General features: G+C 41.2%; 1 pseudogene; it reads left to right on the forward strand.

Moving 5' to 3' along the window:
• The first annotated feature begins 18,968 nt into the window (after positions 1-18,968).
• Positions 18,969-19,879, forward strand: LOC129670381 (zinc finger protein Pegasus-like; annotated as a pseudogene).
• The last annotated feature ends 5,424 nt before the right edge of the window (positions 19,880-25,303 follow it).

Raw genomic sequence — 25,303 nt, forward strand, 5'->3', positions numbered from 1 at the left:
CAATAAACGTTTATACTTAACAAGGAGGTTTCTATTAATGAAGTTGTTACATTTATCCACATTCAACTTTAGCTACTGATTCTCAGAGAATAAAAAAACATCTATTAATAAAATTATAGTTTTACAAAGATGGCATGACAGAAGATTTAGCATAATAAAACAAGTGTCCGCTGTGCCTACTGTTCCTCCATTTCTGGTGTCAGGCTGCTCATCAGAGGTAAAGTACTCACACTGTAGTGTATCCATGTGAGGTCTTTCTAACTTCCCCAAACCAGTGAAGCACAATGTTCAAAATGAGTGTACAGTTTGAAAAATGAGCCCCCGTTTTCCTACTAAAATATATCAGGTGGTTGAAAATTCAGCCATTTATTACTTGTCTTCCCTGACTTTTGAGTTTCTTGTGACTTTTGGTAATAACCAAATTCAATAAAGGAGCAGACTTTTTCTCACAGGCTGTTTTCATCTGTTCTTAACTGTGGAAAATCCGTGTTATTCCAGGTTGGCGTTCTACATGATTTTGGTGAGTGATCACTGTAACTGATTTTTTCACTTTTCCGTGTTTCCTAATGTTCATTTTAGTTTATGGAAAGAAAGCAGAACAGGCTGACAACGAGGCCATTGACATTTCTGCTTGTGTTTCCTCCTCCCCTCACCAAGCAGTGATATGTCTAGTAGAAATGTACACATGGACATATAGATGTGTCTATTATGAATGTGCACGTGGAAGTATAGATACCTCTACTAAAATGTGCATATGAATGTGCAGATGTGTCTATTGGAAATGTGCACTTCAATGTGTTGACATATGTATGTGTTGCACGCATGAATGTCTGGAGGTATGCCTACAATAAGGGCATGTGCAAACATAAACACACATATATGTATATATATGTCTATTAGAAATGGTAGACTGTTTCAGCCGCTATCTCTAACGTTACCTGATTTACAGTTCGGTCCCTTTCTCGCTGAGCGTTCTGTACTCTCATGACTAGAAGCAGTGTCCTCTTACTCTGGGGAGTAACTCAGGCTGTGATGTGTGTGTTCTTGGCCTGTAGTCCTTGGCCTGTTCCTTGAGTTCACAGTGTCCAGCACCTATTCATTATGCCACAGGCAGAGGTTGAGTTGAAAGATGGTTAGAGAAAAGGGACACTTTTTCTATTTATCTCCTGATTGCTTTAGTCTCATGAAACCACGTTTGGGATGCAGTGGGTGAGTTTTTGCTCTAATCCTGTGTTAGAATTTCCGAAGCTTCTATTTGGATTGCCTGTGGCTTAGCTTTCACGAAGCCGAATGCCCACTTCCAATGGACATTTCACTGTCTTGTAGTGTCACTGCTGACACAGTGTATGGCACAGCAAATGGAGCATCAGAGAATTTTATTTCTTCGGTCACTTCACTCAGTATCTCCAGAGCAAGGACAATAACACAGAACACCCTTCAGAACTTTGAGCTGTATCTGAAGAAGAAAGCCAACATCTCTTCTCATTATTATTCACTCAGAAATAAACTGACTTACAAGAAATTCTGCATCCATTTTATCATGTTCGAATAATATGTAATAATATTGACTCCAGAGGCTGGCACATGTGGATAGCACCCCCAGTACCCCATAATGGAGGGAAAGAACTGACTCCTGCATGTTGTCTACATATGTGTCACGTCATGGACACACACACACACACACACACACACACACACACACATGCACACAAATAAATGCAAACCAAAACAGTTTCACGTGTTGGCTTCCCACTTCAACAAATCTGGTGATTCTACTGTAAACTCTCAGCTTTTACAGTGTAGCCATTACTCCATATTTGACACAGGACCTAGAGTTTGGAAGACGGCAGTCCGCGGAAGGAGTCTCTCTTCCATGGCACTCTCTCCTAACCACAGCTACACTTGGGATGCTCAGAGCTCTCCCCATCTGGCTAGCAATCCGGGGATCGACAGAAGCAACTGCAGGTTTGATGATTCACCAGAATGGCTCAGGGATCGGAGCAAGAGCAGATGTTAAAGTCTGGCTTATTGTAAGGAGAGAACATCAACTAAGAAATGCTTGGCAACAAGTCTGGGAGAGTTCCGCATATAAGGCAGGATCGTTAATTTTTGCAATGTTAATTTTGACATGACTATTAAACATAGAATGTTGCATATGTTTCTTACTTAAAGGAAGCGATCTGAGCCATAAATTAGCACACGGCTATCACCTTACACCTTCTTATACTTTCACACTCAGGGACAGTGTTTACAGCAGGGAACTTACAGGAGGCAGCCTCACTGCCGCCTACCCTTGCTAAGCCCGCCGCTCAACCCTTTTAGTTTTCAGCACCTTCCTCCTCGTATTGAACAGAAGAACTATAATCACTTTATCGCAGGGCCGTTCTCAGAATGAAATGAACGAAGTTATGGGCAGACATCTTGGGAGGGGGACCAGGTAATAGATCAGTGTGTTTTGAGTGACATTATTGCCATTATTGCTCTGTTAAAAGCGATCCCATCCCTTTAGGACCCCAAAGCAACTTGAGAATGTTGTGGTCTTGCAACTTTGCAGGAATAGCTATCACCGAATTTCCCAGGAAACTCTTTGCTTATCGTTGTTATCTATGTATAACTTGTATTTTCCCAGTTAAATTTCCATAGGGGAGAAAAAAAAAAGCTGTTTGGCACGAGTGAAGCCATTGTATCACAAAAATCATCAAAGCAAAGACTTTTAAATACATCCAAGTAATTTTTAGTAAACTTTTGATTCTCATTTCTGTAGCTAACTGGGCAGAGAAAGGTCCATGAGGCCTCAGTGCCATACCAAAACTATAGGTAGCTGATTAAAACAGGGAGTGGTGAGGGTGTTTCTTAGGGAAGAGCATGCCAATTGGTTTTCCAGTGTCATATTTTCAGCCCTGTAAACATATTTACAAGTAACAGTAGCTGAATTTAACAGGTTATATTTAGAATATGAATGTGTATAAATACATATATACATGCAACAACAAATAGTCAAAAAAGAGGCCTTGAATTGGAAGGAGACTGGGAAGGAACATATGGGAGGGTTGGGGGTGAGGAAAGGGAAAGGAAAAATGTTGTAACTAAATTAAAATCTCAAAAACGAAAATAAATAAAAAATTGTGTTTTATACTGCATGTTTTCTGGTAAGTTGCTAGGTTTGGAGTGGTGTGGGCTCCTTGAGATACACAGGTCTGCATCTTGAAGGTGGATGGAGGATCAGCTAGAAAGCATGTACATACTAAGATTGTTCATCTGCAACTCATAGGAAGTTAGGGCTGGGATTCAAGGCCTAAAAGCATCAGATTAAATATTGAGTTCAAGCAGCATTCAGTTTTTCTCTGTGGTGATTTGTATACTTTCTTATCTGGAGAAAGGCAGGGAAGTGTGTATAGTAATGAGATAAAACCTAGATGCATATTACAAAATTGTAGTAATACTGACAATGATAATGTTAATAATAATAGCAATAATAATAAAAGTTTACTTAATCATCACCACACATTTCAACATTGGCCTTATGTGTCAGAAAATGTAATATGTTAGATTAACTGACTTTTATTTTACTTGAAATTTTGGGTGTAGCGGAACCTGTAAGAGGGTAAACGTCTCAGGTCCTGTGAGGCAAACTGAACAATGGATGTAGCAGAAAGAGAGAACCCTGTGTTTACCTTTGTGCCACAAATCTGCAGGCACTCTATGTCTCAGAGCCATCCTACAGCAATGAAGAAACTAATGTCTACTCTCCTGTGTATTGCCTAGGCACCAATAGTTATAAAATCTTTATAATTATCTGATAGGACTATCATTCTCCCTACACCTGCCCTCTGTCTGAGCTGTGGCTTCTTCAGTCTGCCGGTTTATATTGACACAGCTCTTGAGGGGTTGGAGGGTGAGTGCAGGGACTACAGAAGAGGCTTCCACTTAGCCCTAGAAGCTCGTGTACCCTCTCTGGGAAGATCTGACAATTAGCAAGTTCTGGGTTCTGAATGTTGCACCTAAGAGGGATGCGATCTAGCAAGAAAGCTTTTTTTTAAAGACTTTTTTTTTTTTTTAAGCAAATCTTTCCAAAGTTGGTTGCATGTATCAAGAGGGATGACTTTGGGGTTGGAGAGATGGCTCAGCGGTGAAGAGCACTGGCTGCTCTTGCAGAGGTCCTCAGTTCAGTTTCCAGCAACCACATGGTGGCTCACAACCATCTGTAATGGGATCTGATGCCGTCTTCTGGTGTGCATGAAGACAGAGCACTCATCTACCCAAAATAAATAAATATTTTAAATGAAAGAGTGGTGACCTTTCCCTACCTCACTGAAACACCAACTCCACACGCCTCTCCTCAAGAACTGCTGGTGATAGAGGCAGGTGCTTTCTTCCATCTCACAGTACAGCCAGCTCCTTCTGTTCCTGTGCAGTTTTAAGTGTGAATCTGAGGACTAGGATTCTGTGTGGGACTTGAACACATCCTGGTAAGGGATGTCAAGGAGGCAGAGAGGTGGGCTGAAGATTTTCAAGCACCGTTGCCATTGTATTATACTGCAGAAAAGCTGCCAGCTATGCCACGTTGTATTCCAGGAAAACTTTCACTGTCAGTCGACTGGACCAGTCAGTGTGATATATATGATCTTTCTGGGCACAACTCTTAAAAAAAACAAAGCCTAGTTTTAAATTTTATGTGCATTTATTTCTCCTGCATGCACGTACGTTCACTGTGTGCGTGAGGTGCCCACAGAGGCCAGAAGAGACTGTTGGATCCTCAGGAACTGGAATTAGAGAGAGTTGTGAGCCTCCCTGTCTGTGCTGTGAATTGAACCTGGGTTCTCTTCAAGAGGAGCAAGCGCTTTGAACTGCCGAGCCATCTCTCTAACCCCAGTGCTCCACTTTGGATCTGAGGCATCTCCCAAAGGAGTGTGTGGAAAGCTTGGCCGCAGCCTGGGACTGTCTTAGGAGGTGGTGGAGCATTTAAGAGCAGCGAAGAGGCCATTGGGATGCCACTGTCTTCTGGTTTCTCTGCGTCCTGTCCTTCAGTAAGTAGACAGGCCTCCTCCACCACCTGTTCCTGCAAGATCTGTGGTGCTAGCACAGGCCTAAAGCAACAGACCCAGATGACCATGACTAAAACACTGAAACCGTGAGCCAAAGCAGACTCCATTTCTCTTCTTTGAGCTGATTTAGCACAGGTATTTTATTATAGCAACAAAAAGCTGACAAATACACTGTCCTTTTGGGCCTGTTCCATAGAACATTTTATATGCAAATATTTTAAAATCAGTTAATTATAATTCATTTGATTTTTATCCTGGCTGTAGCCCCCTCCCTCATCTCCTCCTAGTCCCACCCACCTTCCCTCTTCTTCCCCTATGCCCCTCCCCTAGTCCATTGATAGGGGAGGTCCTCCTCCCCTTCCCTCTGACCCTAGCCTATCAGGTCTCATCAGGGCTGGCTGCATCATCTTCCTCTGTGGCCTGGCAAGGCTGCATCCCCAAGGGGGAGGTGATCAAAGAGCCAGCCACTGAGTTCATGTCAGAGACAGTCCCTGTTCCCCTTACTAGGAAACCCACTTGGAGACTGAACAGCCTACATACGGGCTTCATCTAAGCAGGGGTTCTAGGTCTTAACTCACTTTATTCTCCCCTTCACTTCTTCCTCATCTCTTTCTCTCTTTGCTTTTAACTTTTTTTTTTTAAATTAAAATTTATTTTTAAATTTTTAGACAAGGTCTTCTGTAGCCCAGGATGTCCTCAATCTAGACTTGAACTTCTGATCCTCCTGCTTCTGCCCCCCAAGCTCTGGGATTTCAGACAAGTATCAACCTGTCTGATTTAATAAATCTAGTTTGTTCTTCATGTGAAAAGAGTTTTAAGAGTCAGAAGTGCTATTTGGTAATGTTGTGACTTACATGCTATAGATTGAAAAAGGCAGGATGAAATCCCGTCACCAAGTCTGTGTAATCAGAGGTGGAGCTGTCAGTCCAGTATGCCTCTCTTGAGCTCTGGGAAGCGTAACTTGGAATTGTGGTCTGAGAATTAGAACGCTAACCACAAGTGTGGTCAGGAGAAGGCACAGCTCTGTCACTGGTAAATGTAAGCACCCTCAGATCTGAATGTCTGTCATGTGCCAGTAACTGTGTGGCCTGTTTTGTTACACCCTCAGGAGAAATCTGAGTGTAAGATTAAAGTATTCTCAGTTGGATAGATGCTAAAACAAACTAAGGGGTTACAATGGCCCATCTGTTATCAAATGGAGGCTTCAGCGGTGGGAAGAAGTTGAAGCAGGATTTATTTGATCCTAAAATCTATGTGCCAGCCTAGCTTTTCCCTACGTGAACTGCAATTGAGAACTTAGCCATTTTTTTGTTTCAGTCCTAACAGTGACATCATTTCAACTTGTTGCTGATGTAAAGAAAGCTCTCTGTGCCAGGTCAGGTTGACCAAAACTATGTTTATGGTCTGCATACTCTATGGCCTTACTACTCCTGGAAATTCCCCAACCATAAATGCAGCTGACCCTAACCATAAGCTCCACTCGGGACCTATCAAATTAAAGGTCAGCTAGAACTGCTTTGTTTAGTTAGCAAAAATAACTTGAGTCATAGGTGACTACGCTGTTCCACTGTCCCTCTTGCCCCCTGCCCCATGTGAGCTGCTATTGTTTTTCTCTTTTATAAGCTAATTCTGAGAAACACACAAGGTCGAAGTTTGGCTCTCACGTCCACCCTGTGTCCCTGATTATGATCATTCTTGGGGGTGTGCTTTCAATAAAGATCCGTATTTAACTGAGATTGAGTGGTTTGTGTGGCTTCCTCTGGATCCTAAGAAGGATCTGCTGTTGTGTCTCAGGAACCTTCTCAATTGTCTCTTTTGTTTTTTTTTTTGTTTTTTTTTGTTTTTTTGTTTTTGGTTTGATTTGGTCCATTTATTAAGAAAGGAACCTTGACAGGAGTGAAGGGGGTTTTGAGTAAGTAAAGAGAGAACCAAGGTAGGTAAGATTTCCTTTTTGTGAGATTTAGAGAAATCACTATTATTTAATATATTTTATTTATTCCTTGAGGAGCTTATAGATGTAGGCATTATATCCACTCCTCATTTCTCCTCCCACTTTTCCCTGGACTTTGCCCCTTGTCCCCCTCTGAACTTCATGTCCCTATTTTTTTTTTTTGAACCAATTGAATCCAATCACTATTGCCCATAAATATATATGGAAGTGGGGTATCATGCATGCTCAGCCTACTGGGGACCATGCCTCTAAAGAAAATCTGCTTTCTCTCCACCGGAAATCATCAGCTCTTAATAGTATGCCAGCTTTGGTACAGGCCTCTTGTGCCCACCCCCTGCAAACAGTGTCTTCTTGATATGAGAGGACACTGTGTTCACGAATACGCAGTAGTTGTGGTTGCCTGCACAAGAGCTGAACAAAACCAAGCCAGGCAACATTCCAGAATGGGTGGGGAACGGGAGATCACCATTCTTAAAGAAAAATTCTCCAATGAATATTTAGAGAAAACAATTTAGGGAGCAAATTTAGGTTCCTCCTAATCCTTTAATGACTTTGTAACTTAACTGCTTTGTTTTTATTTGGCTTTTTTTTTTTTTCCTGTCTCAAGACCCTATTCATTCTGTAATTGAAGTCTTACATATGGACTTTGCAGACAGGGAATGAGTGGAAAGGATAGAGCCACCTCACCTCATTCTGTTTGTGAAAATTGGGAATTGCTTTACTGTGGCTCATTGTCTCTTTTTGTCACTTCAGTTTCAGTATCCTACGAGAAGAGAAGAGAACCCTTACTCTTATTCTTGCCATGTCCTCAGAATCTAGAAGCCAGCCAGTATTTCTTAAATTCTCAATATGTTAAGGAGAAACAGTTATAAGACATTCTTTATAGGAAGAGAACTCTCTGACATGAGTTCCAAACAACATCCTACAGACTGCTTGCTCTTATTTAAAGATTACCTCATGTCAAGACTCAAAGTTTGCTTGGGGTTGGTGTGGGTATATCACACACACCAGACCTCTTTTTTTTTTTTTCTCCCTCTTTTGAGTGTGACCACACTGAATGCACCTCCCTTCTCTGGCTTTCCCTCTTACCTATTTCTATAATTGGCTAATTGAGGTCAGGTGGCTGACTCCAGATTGTATGGCTGCCAGCCGTGGGTTGTGACCTTCATAGCTCTGGCAATTCCTGCCTCAGAGTGTTTTACTATTTCCTCCAGTAGTTGGATACTTGCCTAATATCTTTACATCCACTTCTAAACACTATTTATTGAAAGCCACAAATATACTTATTTGGCTCATTATTGGAGTCAAAAGCTAGCTTTAAAAAAAAAGTTTAAATTAACTCAAAGGTTCTGCTGAATTTTTTTTAAATATTGGGTTTTCACATTATGATAACTATAGCTAGAATTTTGAAAGAGACCAGAACTATCAATTTTCATTTTCACTGGTGTTGAAATGTTTATGCTGCTTTTTTCCTGTTATTCTTTAAACATCAGGCTGCCTAAAGTCTTTGAAAAGAAATAATGAAAGTCTTTGTATGGAGAAAAACCTATTCTTGCTCACAAATGTGTTTCCAGAATAGGCTAACTGTGATTTTCTGCTACCAGGAGTAAATAGTCAATTCTTCAGAGAAATTGTTTTGTTTTGTGGTTCTTTTTAAATTTATTTCCTATACACACAATAGTTTTCAGCCTGAGAAAAATGATCTGTTTTTGTCCCCATGCTGGCTGGTCTCCCTCCTCTCCACTGTACCACTGTGCAAATGTGTCAAGGCAGGTTAGTACTTTTGTATTGCCTGGGTGTCCTGGCAGTGTCCAGGGTGTTAATGAAACATATGTGGCTTCTTGAGAGAAGTCTGATGTCTTAAGTCTTGTTTCCTCAAGGCCTCAGAAGACCTGCCAGGAAAGGATGGGTATTTTGCCCTGTCCTGGGTCAGAGAGTTGACGGCCAATGGTTTTTGCTGACTAATCTTCAAGGTGAAGTGTGGTGGATGGGCAGGGAAACTGGCTGCTGAAGATAGGCCATCTTGCTCCACAAACTGTTCCATGATTGGGTTGGAATTATGTCACTGGCCGCCAATGAACCTACAGATTGTTGTGTTGTCTGAGCACTAGGAAGTCCTGGAGGATGGGCTTCACCCTGACCGTGAAAAGTGTCCTTGTAGTTGTTCCTGGCTCTTCACCCTGATGGTGCGTGCACTCCTCATGAGTGTACGTCGCAGTGGCTCTCTGATTTCTCTAGGATATTGCTGCTCTCTTGATGGAAGACATATTCCCATTATTAAGGTTGTGTTTGTTGTTGCTGTGCCGGGGATGGAATCCGTGACATGGTGCTTGATGGTCAAACTCTGTTGAGCTGAACTCTGTCTACATTACTCTGAAGGGAAGATGCTGTTGAATCTATGGTATTTGAGAATGGAGATAGTAAAACTTAATACTCACTCTGAATACAGTTCTGAAGGACTTAAGCCTAAAGGTAATATATGAAGACTATGTGTGGAATTGAAATGAAAGGGTCTCAAAGTCTATTCTCCTCTGTGGCTTATGAAGGGATATAACTAGGGTATAACAGAATGGCAGTGTCTGATGAGTATTATATAAAAAGGAGGGGACCCAGGGTACTGAAGAGTCACGTAATGTTATATACAGAATTTTTCATAGTGTGCCTTAACAAGGTGTCAATATATTTTAATACATCAGGAACCACTATTAGTAACTTTCAAAATATTTATTTTTAAATTGTGTGTGTATGTGTATAAGGGTACATGTGTACAGGTTTTCTCATAGGCCAGAAGTGAATATTAACTCCTCTGGAGCTTGTGTTACAGAAGGTTGTGAGCCACTCAATTCAAGTGCTGGGGACCCAACTTGGATCCTTTACAACACCAGTATAGGCTCTTAACCACTAACGCATATTTCCAGTCCTTGGTAGTAATTATTAATGGAAATATTGTAATCATGAAAATCAATGGTTAACATATAAAATAAAAAAAAAATCAGTGTGTTTAAAGACCCTTGTAGTCGCTTCATCCTCTTTCACATAGGATTATTTGAGGGTGAACTCCTTAGTAATCTTGATCTCATCTAAAATTTCAATTTCTGTCTGTCATGGAATGTGACATTTGCAAGTTGATTATTGGTACAGAGATGTCTACCTGCCATGTCCAGCACCATGACCATGGTAACAGGTAATAGTTATTGGTCATCTTCTCTTACCACTTTGCTAGGGTGTGTGTGTGTGTGTGTGTGTGTGTGTGTGTGTGTCTCATTTGCAAAGGGATTATAAGAACTAGGCACTCCGATGAACTTCATTTTACGGATGAGGGCATCAGAAACAGGAGGCTTGCCCATATATGCCTTGCTCATTTTGCTGAATGTCCTTTAGCTTGAGAAACGTTATCACAAATGACAGGATTTTGCTTTTTCATGACTGACCAGTACTTTACTGTGTACATCTTTTCTTTTAGGAATTCTTTAGGAATTCATTTGTTGATTGACAATTCATTTGCTCTCATATCTTGGCTATTGTGAATGTTTTAACCAATGAGCATGGGTGACGGTTAGCTTTAACTGTCAGTTGGACATAACCTAGAGTCTCCTGGGAATGGTGTATTGTGAACATTTGATGGAGGATTGTGTATATTAGGTTGGCCTGTAAGCATGTTTTGGGGGCATTGACTTGATGTAGGAAGACCTAGTTCAGTGTGGGCAGAGCTATTCCATAGGCAGGGGGCTCTGAACTGTGCAAGAAGAGAAACAGAGTAGTGAGCAAGCACACGAGCATGCATGCATTCATTTTTCTCTGTTCTGGACCACGGATGTAGAATGGATGGCTGTCCCGAGCTGCTGTGACCTTCCTACAGAGGTGTCCGCAACCTGGGATGGTGAGCTAAAAAACACCTATTGTCCCCTGAATTGTTTGCTGAAAGAAAAATTTATCACAGCAACCCTATGTGCAACTAGGATATCCTTTGAAATACTGCTCTATTTTATTTTATTTTATTTTTGCCAAATGCCGAGCGTTTACCGTTACACTGGACGGCTGCCTCGGTGAATGGTTTATTTTTGAAACTTCAGCACTGTTTCTCAAAACATGGTCACGTTCTCACCAAAATGTTTCTTTACAACAAGAGAAATAGCAGGTAGAACAAAGAGATTCCAGGAGAAAGGACGGAAGAAAATATTTACAATCCTGTGTCACCTGAGGGGCTAATAGGCAGAGAGGGTGACACTCACTAGCAGAGTTAAAGCACGCGTGGTAAAAGGTGGGCACTGAACCTAAGCAGACACTTCTCAAAAGATGTAGAAATGGACAATCGGTACAGGAAAAGAAAATGCCCCATGTCCTTAAAATTGTCAGCGAGCAAACCAAAACTGCAAGTCACCCTCACTTCACCAGGTCAGGATGCAATGACCTTTTCCCTCTCTAAGTCCCATGGAGAGAAGAGCTGCTTTTAATTCCCAGTGTCTTAGATAATCCATCCTGTGTGCTTATAGGTTCGGGGCTCTTACCTAGGGCAATTGAAGATTTTGTGTGACTGATCATAAAGACCAGACTCATCTCTGGGCTCCAGCAGGGCTCCTGTTTCACGGCTAATGCCATTCCTCTCACATTACTATTAACCCTCACAGTGGAAAGAGATGATGGAAACGTCTGTATTCTAATGCTTCAACCTGTGCAGTAGAAAGGGTGATTTTTCCACTATAAACGCTGAGCTTTCCATAATGGCGCATATAAAACACCAGGAAGAACCCAGCTATTATTACAATGAACCCTAACACGATGGCGTTACATATGTATTTCTTCGTACTTTACAAAAAGGCCCTGAGGGAGACTAAATGCAGGTACGAAGTGTTGTAAAAATGAGATTCGTTTGAGAGGATTTGCTGCTCACAGTCTTTGAGTCGAATGCTACCAGCATCATAATGTCACAGAAAAATGAAAGAGTGACGTGTGCAAACAATATGGATGACTAGCGTTCTTTACTTTTATCACTGAAGAAGCGCCAGATGTTTATTTAAGAATCCCCTTTGCATTTAATCTGGAACAAACGGCTTTTTGTGATAATTCCTACATGCAAATCATTTCCATTTTGCTATTGTTTGGCGCCTAATGACCCTAAATGAGTCCCTCTGAGCCCCAAGGGTCCTCATTGGCATCTGACTGGATTGTCCCCGCTGCTCCTGTTCTGATAGGATAAGAGACCAACACTGAGACATCAAAGCCAAGCTCGGAGACACAGCATTTCCTGTTGACTGTCTCATTTGAGGAGAACAATGCGTGTCTCTAGGAGAATCCTTCAATAAATGACCCCCATGGCCGTCAAGATTTCTCCCCTCATGAATTTTCCAATTACCTGACATGTATCAGGTGACTTAACTTCAGAGCCAGACTTCTAGCATCTTCTTTTTTTTTTTTTTGACACAATCTCATGTAGCCCAGGTTGATCCTGAAACACCCATGTAGCTGAAGAAGACTTAAACTCCCGATCCTCCTGCCTCTACCTCCCAGTTCTGGAAATACATGCTTTCACTGCCACCATGCCTGGTTTGTGTGGTAGTGGGGATTGAAGCTCACTAGGCAAGCTATCTGCTGACAAGAGCTTCACATCTCATTTCTAGCTTAGGCCGTTTGCACTGATGTTGACCTCCTTGAGGACAGGCACCAGGGAGAAGGCTGTCTACCCTTGGTGAAGTTCTCTCATAAGAACAGGCTTTTGAGAATACGAACAACACTTAGCCTGAAAGAGCGTGCTAATTTCCTGACAAAGTCAGTCACCTCAGCCCCTAGACCATGTTCTGGCTTGTTTGAAAATGTCAGGTTCGGCTGAATACGTTTTCTGTGAGTAACAATTTAATTTCTGCCTCAACAATTTGTTCCATTTAATTGTCTTAAGTCAGATATGGTGAAGAGGAAAACTTCTGCTTGCTTTCCTTTCTAACTAAATACGGGTATAATAAGACACATTCAGGACAGTAGGTCTTTTGCTTTCTTGGTGATAAGTGTACGAGTCCCATGATGCTCCTTTACGGAACTCACAGGTTTCGCTAAGCGAGGCTCTCCAGCAAATTTTATCATGAAACACAATGGACTTGGTTCATTTAAAAATTGCTACACTTATTTATTTGTTGTATGTGTAGTTATTATGTGGTTATTGTGTGTGTGTGTGTGTGTGTGTGTGTGTATGTGGGTACATGTGTGTGACGGCACATGTTCAGAGCTCAGAGCTCAGAGGACGACTTGTGGGGAGTCGATTCTCGCCTTCTACCATTTGGGTTCTAGGATTGGGCTCAGGCTTAGAGGCAAGTGTCTTTATCTGCTGAGTCATTTTGCTGGCCCACACTGTCCTCACAAGGACTTTGCAGGGGCCGGAGCAACTTGGCTGGAAGTAGAAGCCTAGTGAATGATACTCACGAGCTGTTCTGGCAGTCGCTAATATGGATTTCAGGTATGGACTGTTCCTGGTTTGATGTGTTCATCCTAATGGTATCTGGTTTGAGTTTTCTCATGTCTCTTCTTTTGGTTTTAGCGTATCACCTTTTATTTTCCTTTTTGTCTTATAAAGTTGTATTATTCTTATTATCATTATCAAGCTATTTCAGTGTTTAGAATTCTACAAGGTCAGTTGGGTTGACTGGTCCATGATTGTGACATTGGAATGCTGCGGCTCTGGAGGCCGAATCACACTGATTTATCTTTAGTCCAATAACAGCTCTGCATTTCCCGCCTCTGTGTCTGACCTAATCTCCTTGTGAAGATAGAGGGTGGGGTGGGGGCTTACCAAAGCTTTTTAAAAAAAATTGTTTGTGTGCGTGTGGGCACACATGCCATGGCTTGCCTGTGGAGGTCAGAGGGCAACCTACAGGAGCCGGTTCTCCCATTCCACCATTGAACTCAGGTTGTTAGGCATGGCGGCAAGTGCCTGATGTGCGATCCCTTGTCGCCAGGTAAATCTCTTTGAAATGTACTAACTTCCACCATTTTAAAACGTAATAGGAAGTAGACACTGATTCAAAAGCAAAACAGTCACCTGATAGCATCTGAGGCCTGTAGCCTGAAGAGGGATTTCTCTGCTTTGATGTAGCTGCTGTTTCCTCTGAGAACTTAAAGGGTGCCTGATGTATGACTATGTTTGTTCTAGTGCTGTCCATATAAGTACAGCCAGCTGAGGAACACTCTGAACAGTCAGACATCTCCCTTTCTTCCATGGAGGCAGTTTTATTAAAAGTTCTACAAATCAAAGCGACAGCCTTTTTATTGTTGTTGTTTTGCACTTCTTTTCTTTCTTTCTCTTTTTTAACTTGAAAGTTTGCTGTATCCTTTTACCCCCAAATCAGTTCTACCTTTTTCTTCCCATTGCAATGTTGCTGAAATATCAAAGGGTTGAAATTTACTCCGGAGACATGCCAAGGGACTCCAAAAGGCCACGAAGGAATTGCAACCAAAATACAAGAGCCACACAGAAGTCTCCTGACATCCCACCAAGGAAAAAAAATAATCTGCCTTGTTCCAGCCACCGTCACCTCAGCTGAGACCACAGTGCTTGTGTATTTCCTTCAATGGAGGCTCTTCACTTTGGGGGCAAAATTAAACGTAAGGTATTCGGGACACTATAGAAGCAGACTCAAGAATGTGTCGGTTGCGGCGCTTTCCAGGTCAAGCACCGTCTGCTTCACCACCTTTTCCTGTTCATGTAAAGTGAGGAGGGACGTGACTCATTTGGGAGAGGACTTCCCCAGCGTGCCTGAGGCTGGCCTTGGGTTGGATCCTGAGCGCTGCATAAGGGAACTGGAGGCAGGGGGCTCAGAAGTTCAGTATCGTCCTTACCCACTTAGCAAGTCTGAAGTCAGCCTAGAAGACATGAGCTCCTGCATAAAAGAAATTAGTAAGTAACATGATGGACTACCATGCAGAAAAACACAAGCATCCGATATCCAGAATTAAATATGACGAGCACTAGACTAAGCGAGCCTACAAAGGCAGCTAGCGTCCCAGCCAGCCGGCAGGTTGCTGCCTGGGTGATTAATTTTAAGGGCATGCTAGAATGTACCGAGGTGTCATGAGCTCTTGGGCTCCTAGCAGAAAGATTGGTGTGTAGTTTCTTATTGCAATTTCAATGTCACGCTGAACAATTTCCCCTTAAGACAAATTTTTTGAACTTTAAGTGTTTGAGTAAGGATATTGAGCCTTTTAATCTCAAAAGTGCATTGGCATCTCACATGGTTCACGACGAGTTGAGGCTGGGTGCTTCTGGAAGGTACTTCTCTACCGTGTCTTGACAGCAAGCCTTTGATCTTTGGAGTACAAGACCGAATCGAGGCTTGTCATAAAATTATGAACAGCACTGGGATTAGAGTGTGGGCTTTGGGCTAGAGTTGTCTAGAATAGCTTTTCACCTGCTGTATATCTGTAAAGCAAAGTCTTTGGGATATAAAATTGTTTTAGATACCATGGAGTAAGATTTTTTTCCTCCATTTCTTTGACCTCCAATTATAGCCTTTCTAACTTTTCTCTTGATTCTAAAGCTCTCTTTAAAAGCATTTCATTGTGACATGTTGAAGGATAATTTCAGTCCTTGTGGCACCACCGGCCTTTCAGGTGACCCATAAAGGTGGTCCACAGCATGATGAAATAGTTTCTCATGATCATGTTGGTCCAACTGACTCTGAAATTTAGTACTGGGATATGTCAGCCATTGTATAACCACTGGGGGCTTATTTGAGAAAATCATATTTAAAAACACATTTTTCTTTTAGGGCTAACAACAAGCTTCTTTTTAGGAGGAACTGCACAGTTGATGCCTAATGGGACAGAGAACAAATAAAGGTGTTTTTTATTTTTTATTTTTTCCTAGGAGCAGCCGATGCTCTAGAGCTTGTTGACATGAGGAGTGAGCTAGTTCTGCTGACCTGCTCATATCTCCTGGGGTTCTGTTAGCTGGTATGTTCATGAGCTTGGCCAGGGGACTTTACCTATTAGGCAACTAGGAGAATGGCTGCTATGGAAACAGGCACTCATTTCTATCTAAAGACCTAGCTTTCACCAGGTTACAGAAAGTAACTTGTAGATGTTTTAAGCCCAAACAAATGTAGTTGTGAAGAAATCTTATTTTTATGGAGATTGAGGTTTAAGCTCTTTGATTGTCAAGGTCTTTTTGAAATCTAAACATAATGCTAGCTATGAACAGGTCAGTGAGAACTAGCAGATGAATGCATTGCTGGAGGTTGTGGGGTACAAGATGAACTGATAAGTCGCATGGACATTAGACTGTGCCTTTGGTGATTGTCTGTTTGGTTGATGTGTTCGATCAAAGACCAGCTACAAAGCAAGAAGACTATGGAGCAATTAGTAAGAGTGGCAGATTTGTTGAGGTTGCATGAAATTAAACTGAGGTCTTTTTTTATCACCTTATGTCTGTTGATCTGTAAGCTCACGAGGCCCTTATGTAGAGAAGGTAAAGGTTGCTAACAAACTCTTCGTTATAGGAGGGTTAGCATGATGTGACTGCCAAATGAAAGGGAGAGAAGCCATGTTGTTCTATAGGCTATAAGTTCCAGTACTGTTTCTCTAATTCAGGTTTCTGTCACCTCACCTCTACATATCCTGAGAGCACATATCACAGTCACTATCAAGGGTATTAAAGGCTCATATCTAGACATACAACCTTAGGTACCCTGGCATTTTTGCAATATGTCAACTTGAAGTTAATTGGCCTGTTTCTTTGGATGTTTCTTATTCTGCCAAATGAGGACTGCTTGGAAGGCAAGTTAGTGCTCTGCAGAACTATTTCATTGCCTGTTTTCACAGACTGTAGCAATTCTTGATTCAGTACAGTCTTTTACATCTTACACATTTAATTAAGTCACTGCAATGAGCTCTTCTGTCTTTGTGTTTTCTTTTCCAGACAGGCCAGGAGCTCTGCTCTCATGGTTGGGTATTGGTTACCCAGGTTACCGGGATGGCAGAGTGGAGCCACAACTTTGCAGTCATGGCTCCCTAAGGCTCTCTGTGTTCTTGCTCTTGGTCCTTTCCTGTACCACCTTCACGCCTTCTCTCCATTCTTGTTCTTATGTTTTTCAAAAAGCGGAACAGAAAAAAACTCACATGGGAAGAAACTCAGATCATGCTAACCCTCTTGAAAGAAAGAAATGGGGTTCAAGGAAGCAGGACATATATACCCTTGAATAACTTCCATGCAACAGTGTCAGTAATGGATAATTTCAGCAGAGATATTGTATTATGTCAGGCCGTATCCTAAAAAGAAACAGTCATGCTCTAATCAAATCTGGTTTTGTCTAGAGAATAATATGTATCATATTAATTTGTGAGTGATGAGGAAGTGAAGATTATGAAATTTAGACAAAGATTCCTGATGAGTTTTTCCTCCCTAATTTATATTAGATAATCTTATCTGCAAAGCTTAATTTATTTTGTTTTCTTAGCTATAGTTACAAATGATTGAAATCGGGAAATTAAATGTCAGTGTACGTTGGCTGCCCAATACAGTGTCACAGGCCAAGAACCTAGACACCAACATGTATTAGAGGCAATAGGTAATTTTATTTTAAAATATTTATGATTTTAATATTACCTGTGATGAAAGCCCCCTCCATTGGGCTTTAGCTAGGTAAAAAATTTTATTAAAAATGTAAGTGCTGGTATTTTCTGTCTAGAAAAGCAGAGAGGTTAAACCTTATTAAATTCTCAGCAAAATGCCATAAAAATTTAGCTGCATCACAAATCCCAGTGTTGCTCTGTGCCTCGTTATGGAACAGCAGTGCACAGGCAATGTTTTAGCTGGTAAGCGCTGTAACCAACAACTTCGCCTGCTGGCGCCTGTAATGTTACAAATACCACATATTTAATTTTCCCCTCTAAGTGAAGCACCTGAGTCAAAAGAAAAACACAAACGTAGCAGCCTCAGAGGAGGCGGTGGCTGCGGCGAATGAGGTAGTGGATTTTCCTCAGTGGGTTGTCATTAGACCTCTGCGAGGCTTTTGAGTTTTAGTTGAAATCCCCTCTGTGGCCTTTAGGAGTCCTTTGGTGTGTCTCCAGAGTAAATTTCTACTGTTTGATAGTTAATCAATGTTGCAGTGCAAAGAAAAAAATGGAACTGACTTGAGGTGAAAAATAACAAACTTTTACCTTAAAAAACAAAACCCATAAAAATAAGTGAAAGCAAAGGAGAGCCTTTGGGATTTGTGAAAGAGTTTCAGGAATGCTGGACTTCTACCCCTTAGGTGAACATGGATCTGTTGGTGGGGATAAAGGAGGAGCAGGGAGCTAGGACACATGGTGACCATAGTTGTCACTTTGTCCATTTGCATCTGATGTTGTGGTGCGGTCTGGAGCTACTGTGTCAATTGCTTGTCCCCGAGATCTTTGCTGTTCTACCACCAAACGCTCAAGTACATCAAGTGATGTTGTGTAACTTTCCTTACCTCCAAATTGCCTCTGATTGGCCAATAGACAATGCCTACACTTGGGTTTGGGTAGAAGAGAGGTAGGCGGAGCTAAGGTTTGAAGGCTTGGAAGAGCAGAAGGATCTAGGGAGAGAGATACAGGAGAGGAGGAAGAAAGGAGCGGTGGCCATGGATTATTGTGAAGAAAAAGCACGTGGCTGGGAGGAGCTTGTTCTGAGGATTAGCGTGATGGAGAGAAGAAACCCACGTGAAAAACATGAGCAAGGATTTATGGGAATGATGGATGGGGAGTAGCCCAGATAGGAATGACTGGAACAAATAACTTGAAATGTGTGGCTGGGAAATTACAAGGTGGCTTAGTGGGGATTGGGGGGGGGTTTATATCTGCCCAGCCACAGTGGTTTAAGGCTATTAAAAATCTAACAGGTGTCTGTGTCATTTATTTATATGCTAGTGGGTTAAATAACTTCCATAATAATTATATGCATCAATGGTAAATATTAATAGCCGTTCTACAACAATCTGCTTTAGGAGCGTGATCTGGAAGTCTGCATGCACCCCCATACTGTAGGAAAACCATACAAATGTGAATTATGTTCATTCCACTGCAATAACTGAAGTAGCTTGTACTGCTAGCTAAGGTGCAAGAATAAATTGGTACTAATTATAAAGGTACCAGGTCTTCCTTAAGCAGCAAGAAAATCTGGTGGTTTTATAAAACAGGCATTTTGCGATATGGCAGAAGAAGCCTAGTCAATTTAATTTAACCTCCAAGGTGGTCCAGAGACCAAACTCTTTTAATGATTTTACTCAAGAAATCCCACATATTCAGATCGACTCCTATACACCTGTGGTGAAAATGATTTTTCACCGGTGGCTAGTCAAGTGACTCCCAGGAACTCGTGGTTGATAACCCTTTGAATCAGCTTTCTAGCAGAACAGCTGCCCAGCTCTTCCCCTGAAAAGCAAAACTCAGCCTCCCTGATGTCATTTCCTGCCCTGATAAAAAGCCTCTCATGATTCTGCATCTCTTTGACCAAGTAGTAGTTTCTGCTACCTCAATAAATATTCCTCAGAGCTCCTCCTTCTCTGGAAGCCCACAACTCAGCCATTGCATATTCAGAAGAACTATGGCCCAGTGGCAGGGCGAGCAGTGAACCAACTACCCACCCCAGTATCCCCAGCATAGGAAACAGTCAGGCAAGTATCCCGGCCTCAACCGGCTGGTCCAGGACCCTCAGCTTTGGCACCACTGCTGGCACTGTGGCATGCACTCCGCAGACAATATCCTTTGCACTATTCACACAGGTAAGAAAATCCAGCATAATATATGTGGATGCAGATGTTAAGACAAGTATGATTTTGGCCGTCATTTTGCAACAGGGACAAATAACCAGTACTGGACACAATCAACACTGTTCTCACTTGGTTTGGCTTTCAGGGGTGGGGGTGGAAGGGTGTAGTTTGGCTTTTGGTTTTGAAATAACCCACAAGAGAAAGTTAAAGACCATCAGGCTTTAGTAAGCCAATTAAGGGTGTCTTGAGTACTGACCAAGAGCAGATGGAAATCTGGGAAAGACTCTTGATGCCGATGGAAGGGAGAGGAGGGGTTTTAAACTCATATCACACTCATATGTGTTTACAACATAACCTCTGCTCTTGTAAAACATCACACAAGGAAATCCCTCCTAAGGAACTAAACTGTTACTGCACATTGGGACCCTTTCTCAGCAGGGAAGGAGGGCCCTTTGGGTCTTGTGAAAACACTTTCTCAGAAGAGAAGCCATTTGTTTTCAGGAAAATATAGCTCCCAAGGTGCTCAGACCCTTCCTAAGCTATTTGTTTGCAGGCAAATGTGGCTCCTCAGTGGGGGAGGTGCAGGGTCAGGGCAACCTGACCTCTTCTAAGTCTTTTCAGTTTTGATCATCATTAAGACGGTTATCAGCTAGTTTAAAAATTACGCATTCTGTTCATAAAATACATATTTGATAGCGACAAAAGTTTTTTGTTAACTTTTCATAAAAGTCTGGTCAGAGATATTTATTCATTATACAGTTAGATGCATCAATGTCTTTTCTCATTTAGACCTGAGGAAGCTGAAATGCAGCCATAATCTTACCAGGTATTCAGTTCTCTGTACTTGTCCATAGGCTCCAAGGGTTATCCACACTCCTGACACTTTAGGATATTCTTTGCAGCTAAGTATTTTTTTCTGCCACATTTCAATATGATAGAATAAACTTTTTTTTTTTGTCTTATGAAATTTGTGTCATAGTTTGGGTAACTATCGCTACGATGAAACACCATGGCAGAAACAAGTTGGGGAGGAGAGGGTTTATTAGGCTTACACCTCCATCTTGTGTAGTTTATCTGTGAGGGAATTCAGGACAGGAATTCAAACAGGCAGGCACCTGGAGGCAGGAGCTGACACAGAGGCTCAGGAGATGCTCACTGGCTTGCTCAGTCTGCTTTCTTCTAGAACTCTGGATCACCAGCTGAGGAATGGCAGCACCCACCATGGGCTAGGCCCTTCCCCATCAATCACTAATTGAGAAAATACCCTACAGGCTTGCTTGTAGCCTAGGCTTAGGAAGGCATCTCTCAGTTGGGGTTCCCTCCTTTCAGAGAACTCTAGTCTGTTTCAAGATGACATAAAATTAGCCAGCACATTCAGTTACAACCCATTGCAGTGTTAGCAGAGAAACTGCCTTTAAATTTGCTCTTAACTGAAAGACTTTTTTCATTCATGTAACTTAAGGCAAGTCAAGTAGTTTCATTTCAAGCCAGAATAGTTCAGTTATCTCAGTGTAATAAATATTTTTCTTCAGGGAAAAACACGAAACAATTTTTTTTTCAAATTTAAATTATGAAAGTGAAAGTCCTAAAAGCTGAAATTCAAGTCTAAGTTGAAAATTGTGTTTGATATTTAAAATATGTTTATGGGATGTCTAGCATATTTATGTTACTTTTCATTGATTTTTTTCTATTTCCAAGTAATGTGTTAAAGCTACAGGTAAATACACCTGTTCTAGATGCCTTTTTCAGTCTGAATCTTTCATTTAAATTCTGAATCCTGATACTATCAGTGTCAGGTAGAATTGATAAGCATATTCATAATCTCATTCTTCCTGGACTTTGATGACCAAAGAGGAAAAGGAATTCATCCATCTTATTAGAATACTTCAAGACAATCTTCAAATTTCATTTAGAAAAAAATGTGCTTTGTAGCCACCTATTGCCCATAATTTCCAAGAAGTTGGGTATGAAAAACACAGGAAAATGTGACAATGAGGATATCGCTACAAAACATGAGAATACGCCCAAACAGACCGCCCTGTCCTCTCCAGGGTAGGCCATTTAAAATACTTTCTGTGTCTTCTAACTGTAATTCTTTTTTGCAGATTTAGGTCTTCATGGACAGTGACAATGGCATGTGGGAACTGATGGTGTATTCACCACAGTGGGAAAGAATGAAAAGAGGCACAGTTAACATAAACCACATTTAAGCGTGACACTTAGTTGCTTTATGAATGTAAGATTTGCTAAATGAATTTAGAACGGTTTATTTCAAGTAGAAAGCTGGCATGTGCATGTCTGTCTGTGTCTGTGTATGTGTGCACGTGTCTATGTGTGTGTGTTTGTGTGTGTGTATATTGTGGAATATTGTACTCTGAAGAGAGCTTGGCAAAATGATAAAGCATCGTTATTTGCTATTGGTTTCTATGTACACTGTGAAGATCTCATTTTTAAATTTGATAAATATCTTGAAATTACTCCTAACTGTCTCCTTAGTGAAGTATCTGTTTCAGGAGGTGTAAAGCAAAGGACGCAGTCAACAGAACAAAATGACACACTACAGACTGGGAAAAGATCTTTATCAACCCTATATTTGACAGAGGACTAATAACCAGAATATTTAAAGAACTCAAAAAATTAAACACCAACAAAGCAAATAATCTAATTAAAAATGGGGTACAGAGCTAAACAGAGAATTCTCAATAGAGGAATATCGAATGGCAGAGAAACACTTGAAATGTTCAACGTCTTTAGCCATCAGGGAAATGCAAATCAAAATGACCCTGAGATTTCACCTTATACACATCAGAATGGCTAAGATCAAAAACTCAAGTGACAACACATGCTGGAGAGGATGTGGAGAAAGGAGAACACTCCTTCATTGCTGGTGGGAATGTAAACTTGTACAACCACTTTGGAAATCAATCTGGCACTTTCTCAGACAACTGGGAACAGTGTTACCTCAAGACACAGCTATACCATTCCTAGGCATGGTAGGAAATATGCAAAATATGCTCAGGTACACAAGGACATTTGCTCAACCATGTTTGTAGCAGCTTCATTCATAATAGTCAGAATCTGGAAACAACCTAGATGTCCCTCAACTGAAGAATGGATACAGAAATTGTGAGATATTTACACAATGGAATACTACTCAGCTATTAAAAACAAGGAAATCATGAAATTTGCATATGGATGGAATTAGAAAAGATCATCCTGAGTGAGGTATCCCAGAAGCAGGGGACACACATGTTATGTACTCATTTATAAGTGTATATTAGCTGTATGATATAGGATAAATATACTAAAATCTAAAGACCAAAAGAAGCTGAACGACAAGGTTGACCCTAGGAAAGATGCTTAATTCTCGTGCAGAAGGGAAAGCCGGATAGACATCTGGAACAGGACTGGAGCCTACCACAAATGTCCTCTAAAAGACTCCAACCAGCAGGAGATCTAAACAGATGCAGAGACTCACAGCCAAACTTTGGACAGAGTGCAGGGAGTCTTATGGAAGAAGGGTGATATAAAAGGACCCAAAGAGGACAGGAGTCATACAAGGAGACCAACAAAGCCAAAAAAGCAGGGCTCACAGGAGACTGCAGAAACTGACACATCAACTAATGACCATGCCTAGAGAGGACCTAGACCCTCTGCTCTGATGTAGCTCATAGACAGCTCAGTCTGCATGTGGGTTCCCTGGGAAGAGGAGAAGAGTAAGTCTCTGACATGAACTTGGTTGCCTGCTCCTTGACCACTTCTTCCTGGTGGGGTGACTTAGCCAGTCCACAGAGGAAGAGGATCCAGGCAGTCCTGATGGGACCTGATAGGCTAGGGTTAGACAGTAGGGGAGGACTTTCCCTATCAGTGGACTAGAGAAGAAGATAGGGGAGGAAGTGAGGAAGAGGAAGTGAGGGTGGGACTGGGAAGTGATGAAGTAGGGGGCTACAACTGGGAGACAAAGTAAAAAGTTGTAAATAATAATAATTATAGAAAGAGAAGAACAAAGGTAAACTGAAAAAAACCCCACAAAAATAAATATCCTGTCAAGCATTTATTAACCAAAACTGACCTCTTAGAGGGAACTTCTAGGGTTTCTACCCATTAAACCATAAGTGTCCTGTTAAAGGCCCCTTGCCCCCTCTCCCAGGGCGAGGAGCCAATCAGAGGGGGTCTGTGCTTGCACAATCAGTCTTGCTCAACCCAGCAGCACTGTGTTCAGTGCAGCCCCAAAGATGCTTTCTCCAGGGGAACTCACTGGTGACCCTAACTTTTTAGTCGTTTTGGTCTGTTGCTTAAATCACTCATGGGTTCCGTTATTTAAAAGTGCAACACTTTTCAGATTCATAACCTGACTCTAGTACTTAACAGTTTCCAGAAAGAAAAACAAAAACAAAAACAGATTATCTTTGGGAAATTTTGCTATCTTTTAAAAGTTTTATTCAGCTGACAGCATTATACCGAAATAGACATTGAAAACCGTCCTGGAGAGGAAGAAGCGAAGGGTGCTGGTCCCTGCTGCTTGGGAACCTGAAGCAGGAAGATTGCTAGGAAAGATGTTAGATTATTTTCTTACGTACTAAATAGGTTCCTCATTTTATTTTTAACCATGTTCGTGCTCTACAGAAATGAGTTTGAAAATGTTTAACATGAAGTATTTATGAACTATTTCCATTAAGAGGCAGTGTTCTGGAACTAAATTACTTTTGTTTTGTAAACTAAGTTTAGATTTTTGAAGTTGATAATTTATCTCTACAAATACATATGTATATATATGCACACATCTATATATTTAAGAAACTGTGAAGACATTAATAAATTTACTTCAGATTTCACTAATGTAGCTACAACATCTTGAAGGCTAGACTTACTTAGAAAAATTTCTATTGAGTGTTCCAGGGTGGTTTCATTCTAGAACTGTTTGCTGTTTTTCTGCAGAACTGTTTGACAAAGGCAATAAACCCAAAAAAAGCAAAGCAAATGACAGAGATAAGCCTCTTTAAGTTCTGAAAAATTTGTATCAGAGGAATGAACTGTTCAAAATGTATGAATTCCCTGATACAGAGCCTTGTCATTAGTCATAGGGATATATGCTTTTAGAACTTGCTATTGTCGACGCTTAGGTGTTTGGTACACGTTTTGTACAGAAAGCATACATATTACAATATGGTTGTAAGATATATGATACCATTTAGGGATCAAGAAAGCAGTTCAATGCTAAGTAACTTTAGGTAGCATGTAGTTCCTATTGTGGTTAATACTTTGTTTTTTTGATATATGAATAAAAATACTTTCTAATGACCTCAATTTTTCTTTTTTGAAAGAATCAAATTAATTTTTTTGGTAAGTATATGCTATATAAAAATGTTAATAAAAGATTTATGGCAAAACCCACAAATTGATGCAGAGCCCCAGGAAATATCTCCGAGGGTTAGAGTATTTTTTGTTCTTGCTGAGAACTGGAGTTTCGTTGAGAGGCTCATGGTCACCTGTAACTCCAGCTCCATAGGGTACAATACCCTCTTCTGGGGTCCCTGAGAAAACACACACACACACACACACACACACACACACACACACACACACACACA

This window comes from Psammomys obesus, unplaced genomic scaffold, assembly GCF_907164565.1.
Source record: "Psammomys obesus unplaced genomic scaffold, mPsaObe1.curated_primary_1811, whole genome shotgun sequence".
NCBI lineage: Eukaryota > Metazoa > Chordata > Mammalia > Rodentia > Muridae > Psammomys > Psammomys obesus.